Source organism: Bos grunniens, chromosome 21 (assembly GCF_055505025.1).
Source record: "Bos grunniens cultivar Pamir isolate PY7600 chromosome 21, Bosgru_T2T1.0, whole genome shotgun sequence".
In the NCBI taxonomy this organism is placed as follows: Eukaryota; Metazoa; Chordata; class Mammalia; order Artiodactyla; family Bovidae; genus Bos; species Bos grunniens.
In genome coordinates, this window is record NC_141185.1 from 37,574,403 (window position 1) to 37,587,049 (window position 12,647).

Sequence of the window (12,647 nt, forward strand, 5' to 3'; positions counted from 1 at the left end):
CCCTGGTTGAGTTTTCCTGCGCTTTCCCCCACCCCAAATTGTCCATCCAGGACAAATCAGCTTGAAGTTCAAGGGACTTTCTGGGAGCTGGTCCCAGGCCTGAGTCAGCGATAAAACTCAAGATGTACCAGCCTTTATTCTAAAGTCAAGTTCAAGTCCTCGAACGTGGGCCAAGGCCCTCACTGTCGCAAAGATGCTCCCAGCTGACTCGGCTCCCACCTCCCTTCTCCAGGTGGGGACTGTCCTGCTAGTGGATCCTGTGGAAGGGCCAGGAACTGCCCCCCTTTCCCTTGTAAACACAGGGAACCCTTCAACTTGGGAACTGAAGTCATATCTCTCACGGGAATCCTAGTTATTTTGGGGATCCTATTGTTCTGTCACCCAGAAAGCTATCCAAACCTGTTCTTAAACCATATGCCCCCATGTGGCTGGTGGGGATGTAGGGAGGGTGGTGAAGTGCTGCACTAAAAAGCTCTCTCTGAACTCTCAGTGATTTAATGCCATAGTCCCAACCTTTCTGGCACCAGGGACCAGTTTCATGGAAAACAATTTTCCCACCAGGGTGAGGGTGGGGGAAGGTTTGGGAATAATCCAAGCTCATTACACTTACTGTGCACTTTCTATCTGTTGTTATTCCATCAGCTCCAACTCAGATCACCAGGCATTAGATCCTGGAGGTTGGGGACTCCTGATTCAATGTGACAAGGCTCCCTTCTTTTACCATATGAATTCACATTACATGACCGATGTGGGAAGTGGAGAGGGTGGCAGAAGCTGGTCCATTTAGTCACATGGGGACCCAGGCTGAAGCTCAACCATGTGGTAGCTGCCCCCTGGAACTCACGGCCTTCTTTGGCCACAGTGGCAAAGGAGGGGAAATGGTAGAGGTGCACACGGGCTCCTAAATGCATTGGCGCAGAGGTGACACACCATTTTTGTTCAAAGCCCACTGGCTAGAACTTCTCATATGGTCTCAACTCCCTGCAAACGGGCCGAGGAAATGTGGGGACATTTTGTTGGGGAGAGGGCATGGAGGAAATGTGCCAGACATTCAGTGAGCAGTGAGAAGTGAAGTCTGGACATAGGGTTTTTATGTTATGGGATGTTCTCAGAGCGACGTTTCTGAATTCCCGAGGCCATGACTTCCTGTTCATTCTCTCCGCCTGGGGAGGCCTTGAGTGTGTGGGAGGGAGTGGTGGGAAAAGCTTTGAGGAAGAGTCCCTGTAAAGGAATAAGCCCTTTGGCAGGCCTGGGCCCTTCATGGCCAGGCTCCAGGTTTGACTCAACCTCACCCCACTTGTCCCTATTGGTTGCTTGCAATATCAACATAAAATGAATTTTTTAGGAGGTGAAGTAGAATCGAGAGTGAGAATGAATTCACCTTTGGAGGGGAAATATCCAAAAGGTAGCATCTAGAAGCCTCTGTGTCTTTGTTTGGGCTATGTAACAAAATACCAGAGAAACTGGGTGCTTATAAACAACTGTAGTTGACGTCTTACAGTCTGCAGGCTGGAAGTCCAAGATCAAGGTGCTGGCAGACTCAGTGTCTGGTGAGGGCTGGCCTCCTGGTTCACAGATGCCCTCTTCTCACCATGTGTCCATATGGCACAAGGGGCAAGAGAGCTCTCGGGGGTCTCTTCTATAAGGGCACTAATCCTGTTTACGAGAGCTCCACTCTCATGACCTAATCACCTCCCCAAAGCTGCACCTCCAGATACCACCACATTGGGGATTAGGGTTCAACTATGAATTTTGAAAGGGACACAGATATTCAGTCTATGCCACGCTGGACTGAGTTGTCTTTCTTCCACATTTTCATTCCTTCAGCAAATGTGACCGCTATGGACCATGTTCTTGTATTGATCATGACTCCAGACTCTTGACTCCAGCACACCAGAGACTGAAGCTCTGCTCATCGCCTTGTTAGCTCTGAGTTAATTACTTCTGTCTACCTCTGTTTTCTCCTCTTTAAAGTGGGGATAGCATCTGACTCTCTTAGGGCGGTTGTCAGGATTAAATGAGTTAGTATTTGTCAAGCACTCAGAATGGTGCTGGGCGTATGATCAGGACTTTGTAAATGCATCAGCATCATCACCATTATCCAGTACCAGGTACTGTTCCAGATACTGCAGGAGTAGATCTCACGGTCCCTGCTCTCACATATGATGGGAGAAATGGAAAATAAACAGAAAGAATTAAATCAAGATGTACTTTTAGATAGTGATGGTACTAAAACAAAAGTCAGGTACATTTAAAAAAAATCACTCATCTTCATGAGTCAGTAGGGAAATGCAAATCAAAATGACAATGAGAATTAAAGCAATTCTACAAATGCCCCCCAAAAACTTGGATTTGATAGCCACCCCCCCAAAAAAAATGAGATACCACTGCTTATCTCTAACATTGACTTTTACAAAGTTGACAATGGTAACTGCTGGTGAGGGTACAGAGTGACTGAAACTCTCGTATGTCGCCAGTGGGAATGAAAAATGGCACAGTCACTTTGGAAAAAAGTCTGGCTATTTTTTATAAAGTTAAAAATATGCTTACTGTATGACCAGGGAATCCTACTGCTGGGTATTTTCCCAAGAGAAATAACAACTTATGTTCATGAAACACTTGTATGTGAATATTTATAGTGGTTTTATTCATAATCACCCCAAATTGGAAAAAATCCAAATGTCCTTCAGCTGGTGAATGGATAAACAATTGAATACTACTCAGCAATAAAAAAAGAATGAAATTCTGGCACAAGAAACGACACAGATAAATCTCAAATGCATTATTTGATAAATGAACAAAGCCAGACTCAGAAGGTTACATATGGGTGATTCCATTTGCATGAGATTTTGGAAAAGGCAAAACTATAGAGACAGAAAGCAGATCAGTGGTTATGAGAGGCAGGGATAGGGGGAGTTGACTACAAAGGGGACAACTCATGGAGACTTTCAGATATGGATGGTTAATAGAATTGTTTTTTATCTTAATTGCAGTAGTGGTAACGAGCTATATACAGCTATCGAAGCTCAGAACTGTGCACTAAAAAGTGTAAAGTTTGTTCCAGTTTTATTTAGAAATAATCAATATACATCACTGTAGACATTTAAGGTGTACGGTACTATGGTTTAATTTACATATATTGTGAAATGATTACCGCCCAATATCCATCATCTCATATAGATATATAGAAAGAAAAGAAAGAAGAAAAAAGGTTTTCTTCTTGTAATAAGAACTCTGAGGATCTACTTTCTTAGTAACTTTCGTGTGTAACAGAGTGCTAACTATAGTCATCATGCTGTGCTTATCCCTGGCACGTACTTATCTTGTAACTGGACGTTTGTACCTCTTGACCCTGCTGTGCCGTGCTAAGTTGCTTTAGGCGTGTCCGACTTTGTGCAACCCCATGGACTGTAGCCCACCAGGCTCCCCTGTCCATGGGGTTCTCCAGGCAAACTGGAGTGGGTTGCCATTTCCTCCAGGGGATCTTCCCAACCCAGGGATCGAGCCAGAGTCTCTTAAGTCTCCTCCATTGGCATGCAGGCTCTTTACCACTAGTGCCACCTGGGAAGCCCTTTTGACCCCCTTCCTGCAATTCCTTCTCCACCCACCCTCTGGCTCTGGTAACCATAAGTCTGATCTCTTTTCCTAAGAGTTTAGTTTTTTATTTCTATTTTTTTAGATTCTGCAATACAGTATTTGTCTTTGAGTTATTTCACTCAGCATAATGCCTTCAAGGTCCATCCGTGTTGTCACAAATGGATTTCCTTATTTTTTCTGACTGAATAATTTTATCATATAGATGTATATGTATATATCTCATACCTTCTTCATTCATTCATTCACTGATGGACACTTATGTTGTCTCCACATGCTGGCTGCTGTAAATAATGCTGCAGTGAACACAGAAGTGCATCTATCTTTTTGAGATAGTGTTTTCATTTCCTTTGGCCATATACCCAGAAGTGGAATTGCTGAATCACATGGTAGTTCTATTTTTAATTTTTTGAGGACCCTCCGTAATGTTTTCCATAGGCGGCACCAATTTCCATTCCCACCAACAGTGCATAAGGATTCCCCTTTCTCCACATCCTCACTAGAATTCTTTATCTAAAAAAGGGTAAATTTTACTGCAAGTAAATTATACCTCAATTAACCTGACTGGAAATAAAGCTCGCCGTGGGATTGTTGAGATAGGGAACACCGAATGACACGTTAGTCACTCAGAGTAGTGTGACTCGGGGAAGGAGCGGTTCCTGTGCAGGGTGGTCAAGGAAGGCTGTCTGAGGAGGTGCCTTGAGCTGAACCTGGCTGAGGAGGAGCCAGGCCTGTGTGGAGCTGGAGTGGGGTGTGCTGCAGGGCGGGCCTTGCAGCTGGAGCTGAGGGAGGGAGGAGAGGGCGGGAGACAGGTCAGGGGCCTCGACTCTCCTCCAGGCATGATGGAATCCCCTGGGGGGCATGGACAGAGGGTTACTGAAACACAGGTGTGGGTAAGTGGTCCAGGGAGGAGAAAGGAGGGAACATGGCAGCTGGGGGCCATGTGTGAGGAGGAGTGGTGAAAATGAGGGGAGTGTGGGTCAGGAGCCTCATACAGGAGGGAGAGGCCAGTTGGCCAGAGGCCCAGCAGCTGGGGCAGGAGGACTGGCCTGGCGAGTGGGGATCCTGGCAGAGAGTATTGTGTGCAATGGTGGGGCAGAGGCCAGCCATGCTGGGGTGAGGTGCTGGGGGTGAGGACATGTAGTTGAAGCTTCCAGGAGGCAGGGGAAAGGGTTGCTGGGTGGCAGAGGGAATCTCAGAGAGAATGAGGTAGAACTGTCTATGTGTGTGTATGTGTGTGTGTGTGTGTGTGTGTGTGTGTTTTGAACAAAACTTGCCGAGGTGGGCCTGACCAACTGAAGACAGTGTGAGATGATGAAAAGTGAGGGGTTTGGACAAGGCCTCAAATGCCAGACCTGGGGGGCTATTCGAGGCAGCCAGGAGATAGCAGGGAGACAGGTGGCAGAAGGCCCCTCGCTGAAGTGGGAGGCAGCACTGAGCCCCCGGGGGCAGAGGGTCAGGATCTGCTCGGGGGCGGGGGGCGCATGCTGAGCTGGGCACCCCCAGGTTGCAGAGGCCCAGTGTTTGTCCGCGCTCACCTCCCTGCTCTTCCCCGCAGTGCATGCTGGGACCGAGACGGACGGGCCGCCGCTCCCCCTGCCACGCCCCCGGCCCCCAGAGGCCCGGCTGTTTGCCTCCCGGAGCCGTCTGACCCAGGTAGGGGGAGATGGAGGTGGGCTCTCCCTCGTTGTGTCTCTGCAGTGGGTGGGAGGACTCTAAGAGTAGGGTCCTCGGGCACTGGGTGGATGAGCCCCTGTTTGGACGATTGGGGGGGTGGGCACATGGCGTGGGGTTTGAAGCCCCCAGGCCCCCGCAGGGCCTCCTGGGGAGGAGATCCAGACCTCCAAGAGGCAGGCCGCCTCAGCAGCAACCCCTGCAAACCAGGCCTCGTCCCCGAGACACGGAGAGGCCCCCGTGTGGCTCCCACATATCGCTGTCTGCAGCTGGTTAAGGATCCTTCGTGGTACACACCTGCCAAGCTCTTTCAGCGGTGGGAGCTTTTGCCTATGAGGTTTCTCATCCATTGCTGTCACTGGCTTTTCCCTGCCGGAGCTGCCGTCTTCACTCGCCTGGTGTGTGTGCTTCTGTGAGTGGGGGCTCTTACTCTGGAAGGTCCCTGCTGTCTACAGGACACCCCCAGGGCAGAGGCGCTGTTTCTGGCACCGAGAAGAGCCCTGCTCACTTTTAATCCCTTTTAATCCCTCTGCTTTGGGCCCGAGAGAGGACATTTCTCGGTTGCTCCTGGGTGCCCCAGTAGAGGCTTTCTGCTTGGGGTCAAGAGCTGGGATGCGGTGGGAGCTAGGCTTGCCAGAAAAAATACAAGATGTCCAGCTCAATGTGAACTTCAGAAAGACAACAGATCATTTTTCATCATGAGTATGTCCCAAATATTGCATGGGACCTATGATTTTATTGATTCAATGTGGCGATGTTAATGGGAGCTGAAACCCCAGCCCCCTCTTCCTCTGTTCAGTCCCCGCTTTGCTGGGCCCATGTTGGCACCCTCAGAGCAGCTGTGTCCATGGCCTACAGAGGGGGCCCTGGAGCCAGGGGCGGTCAAGCCTGCTCAGGCCACAGTGAATAGATCCTGCAAGCCATCCCTGGGGCAGAGACCTGGGGTTCCCGCTAGAGGCTGCAGGGCTGGCTGTGAAGGGTGCTCTTGGGGTCCTTGTTTTCCCCCTTCTGGCTCTCTGACAGCGGAATTCAGGCTGAGGGGGTCACTGCGCGGGGTCGGCTGGGCCTTTGTGCCTGTGAACGGAGCTGTGAGACAGGTGTGGAGCTGTGAGAGGAACCAGGAATAGAAAATTGTTTCGTGAGCTTGGAACCCAGAGTGCTGGGGTGTGGGGATGGAGGTGGGTGGGATAACAGGGATGAGGCAGGGCCAGATAATGAGGGCTTAGAATGTCCTATTTCTGCATCCTTCAGCACTGGGGAGACAAGGGATGTGTTTTCTCCTCAGGTGGAATAATTTTTCCAACTATTAAGGTCATATGTTCCCTATATCTACCTATTGATCTAAGAATGTAGATAGATTATTTTTTAAGATTTTTTTAATGTGGACCATTTTTAAAGTCTTTATTGGATTTGTTACAGTATTCTTTCTACTTTATGGCTGTGAGGCATGGGGATCTTAGCTCCCTGACCAGGGATCAAACCCACAGCCCCTGAATTGGAAGGCAAAGTCTTAGCCACTGGACCACCAGGGAAGTCCCTGTAGAAGTATCTAAAGCATGCAGTTCACGCTCTTCCCAAAATCTCTTCCTTGCCAAGGCTAGCCCCTGCTAACTAGTTCCATATATCATATCCTTCCAGATTTGTTTCTATGTGCTTAGAAACATATTTTAAAAGGAAAAACTATCACACTAGTTATACTGCCCTGTCGCTTGATTTCTCACTTAATATTATTGTATAGATCATTCTAGTGTTCTTCCCTTCCTTTTACGCCCATTGTATAGATAGTCTTTAAGTTATGTTATCAATTATTAATCCTGTCCGGGGCCATTTAGATTGTTTCTGGTGTTTGGTTATTTATAAACTTCACTCAGGGAAACTCCCAGTTCCTACAGCTGTGTGCACTTGTGCTACGGGTCCTTTGAGGGTGTTTCTGGAAGTGGACTGCCTGGGTCAGAGGGCACGCACATTTCCAGGTTTGACCCACAGGCCAGATCAACTTCCAGAAACTTGTGCTGACTTGTCACATACAAGACACCGTTGCCAGCCTGACACTTAAATCCGGGCCAACCTGGTAGGTAAAGCTGATTGATTTTACATTTCTTTGATCACCAATGAGATTGGGCATATTCGTGTGTGTTCTTTGGTCATTTCAGTTTGTTTGCCTGTTTATCAAGTGCTTATTCATGTCAGATCCTCAGCTTATTCATCTATTCATCTGTCCCTTTATTCAGTAAGCATTAATTGAGCATCTACCACGTGTTGGATACTGTTTTGTTTAGGGACCTAACAGTGAACGAAATTAACAAAACAGAATCCCTGCTCCATGGAACTTAAGCTCTTGTGAAGGAGAGACAGCCAAGGAAAAACAGATAATCAAGTGAAATCTAGTGTGTGTATGAGTGCTAAGTGCTAATGAGAAGAAAAGCGAGCAGGGTGGGGATGAGAAGTGTTGGGACACTTGGTTATGGCAGTCAGGAAGGCCTCGCTGGGAGACGGCAGTAAAGAAAAGACCTGTAGGAGGCGAGAGAATGAGTCATACAGATGTCTGGGTCCCTGAGTTAGGGGTAGGCCTGGCCTGTTCAGGGCCTGGGGAGAAGGCCAATGTGGCTGGAACATGGTGAGGGAGGGAGAGAGTGGAGTGTGCGACCAGAGAGGGATCAAGAGCCAGACCTCACAGGGCCTGGTGGGCACCCTAAGGCCTGGGCTTTTCCTCGGAATGAAGTGGGGAAATCAGGGAGACATGGAAGGTTCTGAATAATGGTATGACACAATCTGAATTTCATTTTAGCCAGATCGCTCCGGCTACTGAAGGGGGCCAGAATGGACGCAGGCATATCAGGCGGTAGACGGTTGTGATGATCCAAGGAAGAGATGGTGGGGTTTGGACTAGGGGGTCTTGATGGAAGTGGGAAGAAGTGAAAAGGTTCTGAGTACATGTTAATGGTAGAGCCAATAGGATTTGCTGGCAGATTGGATGAGGTGGTGTGTGTGTGTATGTGAGAGAGAGAGAGAGCCAAAGATTACTGTCTTAGTCATTTTAAGCTGCCATAATCAAATACCATAGGCTGGGTGGCTTAAACAACACACATTTATTTCTCACACTTCTTTAGACTGGGAAGTCCAAGATCAAGGTGCTGGCAGACACAGTTCTTGGCGAGGACCCTCTACTTGGCTTGTAGATGACTACCATCTCACTGTATGCTCATGTGATTTTTTTGTGTGCACACGGAGAGACTGAGCCCTGGTGTCTCTTCCTCTTCTTATAAGGTTACCAATCCCATCATGAGGGCCCCACCTTCATGACCTCATCTAACCCACATCACATCCCACCTCCAAACGCCATCACATTCGGAGTTGGGGTTCCAAAGTACGAATTTTGGGAGACACAAACATTGAATCCATAACAGTGATTCCAAAGGTTTTGGCCCAAGTAGGGAGAAGGATGGGACTGCTGCCATCCACAGAGCAGAGTGAGTTGATTAAGAGTGGGTTTGATGTAGGGGAGGAGAGGAGCTCGGCTATGGACGGGACCGGCTACATGATGTATGGGAGCCAGAGCTAAATGAAATGTATGGCTTTTTGTTTAAAAAATAATATTAAGAATTTCAAATTTCTGAGAGTAGAGCATTAAACTAAGCCTGGGACCTTGCTGAGTGTGGGGCTTGGTACACCGCCCAGGTGGGCCCCGGCTGTGGAGAGGTAGAGTGTGAGATGCTAGTAGACATCTAAGTAGAAATGGACATGAGGGTGAAGTTCAGGGCCCAGGTCTGAACTGGAGATACAAATACATGGTCATCAGCATAAAGCTATGAAATTGGATAAGAGCATGAAGGGAGTAAGTATAGGTGCAAAGGGCTTCCCTCGTAGCTCAGCTGGTAAAGAATCTGCCTGCAGTGCAGGAGACCCTGGTTTGATTCCCGGGTTGGGAAGATCCTCTGGAGAAGCGATAGACTGCCCACTCCAGTATTCTTGGGCTTCCCTGGTGGCTCAGATGGTAAAGAATCCACCTGCAATGTGGGAGACCAGATTCGATCCCTGAGTTGGGAAGATCCCTTGGAGGGGGGCATGGAAACCCACTCCAGTATTCCTGCCTGGAGAATCCCCATGGCAGAGAAGCCTGGCAGGCTGCAGTCCCTGGGGTCGCAAAGAGTGGGACCCAACCGAGCGACTAAATGCAGCACAGAGGTACAAAAGAGAAGGACCAGAGGCCCGGTCCTGGAGCCTCATTTGGTCTGAAGTGAGGGAGCTGAGGAGGCACCGAAAAGATGACTGGGAAGGTGCAATGAGTGAGGTGGAAGAAAGCCAGGTATGCTATCCTGGAAGCCAAGGGCGAGGCATGTTTCAAGCATGAGGTCGAGTACAATGCAGACTGAGCATTGATCATGCATTAGCCGTGGGGAGGTCACAGGCAACCTTGTTTGGTGGGAGAGTGTGTGAAATGCATCTTATTGACCTGCAAGAGCAAATTGATTTATAAGAGGATGAGAGATTTAACCCTTTACCTGCCATATGTTGCAAATTTTTTTCACAGTTTTGTGGCTGTCTTTTGGTCATTTCAATTTATAGAGCTTTTTTTAAAACCCCTTAAAAGTTTGAAATGGTCCTGTGGTCAAGTCCATCACTAATTTCCTTTAGAGTTTCTGGCATTACCCACCGAAAAGTTTTGAAAAGTTGTCTTATGTTGTTTTCTACTTCTTTATGATATATAAGGGGCTTCTCAGGTGGCGCTAGTGGTAAAGAACCCACCTGCCAATGCAGGAGATGTAAGAGATGCATGTTTGATCCCTGGGTCGGGAAGATCCCCTGGAGGAGGAGATGGCAACCCACTCAAGTATTCTTGCCTGGAGTATCTCATGGACAGAGCTCTCATGGCGGGCTACAGTCAACAGGGTTGCAAAAAGTCAGTTACTACTGAAGCGACTGAGCATGCAGCACGCATAATATTTAAAAATATTTAAATTTCTGGTTCATTCAGAATGTTTCTATGGGTGTGGTTTGAGGATAGCTATCTAAGCAGTTTCCCTCCAAATGACTAGCCAGTTGTTTGGACACTGTTTACTGAGTGAGCTGTCCTTTCTCTTTGCTCTGAAGCTCCTTTCCCATCATCTGAAAAGTGTCCCCACAATCTCATGTCTGTCCAGGCCTTGCTGTTTGATTCCATTGATCATGGCCTGGGGAAAGATGGTAGGGGGTTCAGAGAATAGACTTGGCCATTGATTAGGGGTAGAGTGTGAGGAGGTGAGAGGTGTGGAAGGAAGAAGCAAAGGGAAGTTGGAGATGGTGGGAGCTCTGAAGGGTGGAGGGCCTCCTGTGTGCTGTTACAGTCCTGCAAGGCTGGTATTCTATAAACCCATCTATAGATGAGACAACTGAGGTTCACTGAGGTTTCATCATGTGTCCAGTGGCATCAACTCTAAGGAGGTGGAGAAAGCCTGGGAGGCAGTTCCGATGCCTGAGTTCTGTCCATCCCATGACAGGGGAGGTGAGACAGAGTGGGTTTCAGGAAGGCTGGAAGGGCTCCAGGCACAAAATATCCTCCCCCCCAACCCCCCCAGCATCCCCCGTCTGCCATTTGGCTGGGTCTTGAAGGTTTTCCCATTTCAAAGAGCAACCTGTTAAAACCAAAATACTCCTGGCACGGAATCACATGTTAAGTTCTCAGCTAACGTCTTAATTATCAGCTAACACCTCTGCAGGGATTAACTGACAGTCAGCTGAGGACACTGAATGGGGGCCTGTTGCATGTGTATGTGGGCTGGGGAAGGCCAGGAGAGGGGAAGGGGGAAGGCGGAGGGGACAGGTACCTAGAAATTCACAGCTTTTTCCTGGAAGAGGTGGCTCAGATGGTAAAGCGTCTGCCTGCAGTGCGAGAGACCTGGGTTCGATCCCTGGGTTGGGAAGATCCCCTGGAGAAGGAAATGGCAACCCACTCCAGTACTCTTGCCTGGAAAATTCCGTGGACTGAGGAGCCTAGCAGGCTACAGTCCATGGGGTCGCAAAGAGTCCGACACGACTGAGCAACTTCACTAAGGAGAGGGGAAGGGGGGAGGGGGCAGGGGGAAGGCAGAGGGGACAGTTACCTAGGAATTCACATCTTTTTCCTGGAAGAGAGGGAGGTAGAGCTGGATCCTTGTGGAGAGGGGAAGGGATGAGGAGGAGCAAGGGAGCAAGCTCTGCTGGGCTGGGGAGGGGAAGGAATGGGCATGGCAGCTTCGCCATGGAAGCCTGGGGCTGGGGCTCCTAGAGGACCTGGTGTCTACTAGACACATGCTGTGTCCTGGACACAGAGGAGCTTGTCACCTGCTCAGTCTTGGTCTTGAGAAGGTCAAGAAATCAGCCACCATGAGCCACCTTGGGCACCAGCTGCCAACAGTCACTCAGAGCTGAGCTCTGTCTCAGACACCCAGACACGGTGTCTGTCACCCAGGCCTGAGGAATGGGGGAGGTGAAAGGCTGATGCTGCTGGAACCTCCTCCGTATCTTTGAGCGTCAGTCTGCCCCGAGGGTCAGGGCTCCATGTGGGACAAGGTCCGGGCTCCATGTGTGAGGAGGCTCAGGGGTCAGCTTTTAGTGAGGGGCCGTGCTCGGCGTGTGACCAGGGTTGGTGCTCCTTGTGTGAGGAGGGTGGGGGGTCCCTGTGTGACCAGGATCAGAACTCCATGCATGAGGAAAGCCACGGTTCAATGTGTGACCCGAGTCAGGGCTCCATTTGTGGCCAGAGTCTGGTTTCTCCACTTGAAGAATGTCGGGGCTCAGTGTGAGAGGAGGGCCAAAGCTCAGTGTATGACCAGGGTTGGTGCCCCTTGTGTGAGGAGGGTGGGGGATCCCTGTGTGCGAGGGGGGTCGAGGCTCAGCGTGTGAACAGGCTTCAGGCTCAGAGCGTGAGGAGAGTTATGGGACCAGGGCCTGGGCTTCGTGTGGGAGGACAGTTGGGGCTCCTTGTGTGAACAGCGTGGGCACACAGTGTGTGACCAGGCTCAAGGTCACTGTCTGAACAGGGTTAGGAGGACCTTCTCTCCCCCTTTATCACTCTGAACCGCGGGGCGGTGATCTGCATCTCTGGGGGATATTTGTGTCTAAGTGTGACCGGCTGTCCTGCCCGTTCATCACTGTGTTGAACTTTGACTCGGCCTTCCTGGGACTCCGGGGCTGAGAGTAGCTTCTCCCTCATCCCCCCTGTTCCTCCCTGTCTTGTCCCTTCTCTCCCCTCCCCTCCTTCCCCTCCCCTCCTCTCCTCTGCTAGCCCTGGCCTCGCACCCAGGCGCTGCCGACAGACCCCGAGACACCCAGACACCCTTCCATCTCGAGGATGACCCAGGTCCTGGGCAACCTGCAGTTGGGCCCACTCCAGCTCTTCCCTCCTTCTCACCTGCACACCC

The 12,647-nt window shown here is 49.7% G+C and overlaps 1 protein-coding gene across 1 annotated transcript in view; it reads left to right on the forward strand.

Annotated features, from left to right (window-relative positions):
• Window positions 1-12,647, forward strand: part of LINGO1 (leucine rich repeat and Ig domain containing 1) — a 218,891-nt gene that overhangs the window by 144,784 nt on the left and 61,460 nt on the right. Inside the window, exon 5 of the mRNA XM_086363930.1 lies at window positions 5,153-5,250. The gene's annotated coding sequence lies outside the window, so the exon portion shown is untranslated. The remainder of the gene's footprint in view (window positions 1-5,152; window positions 5,251-12,647) is intronic.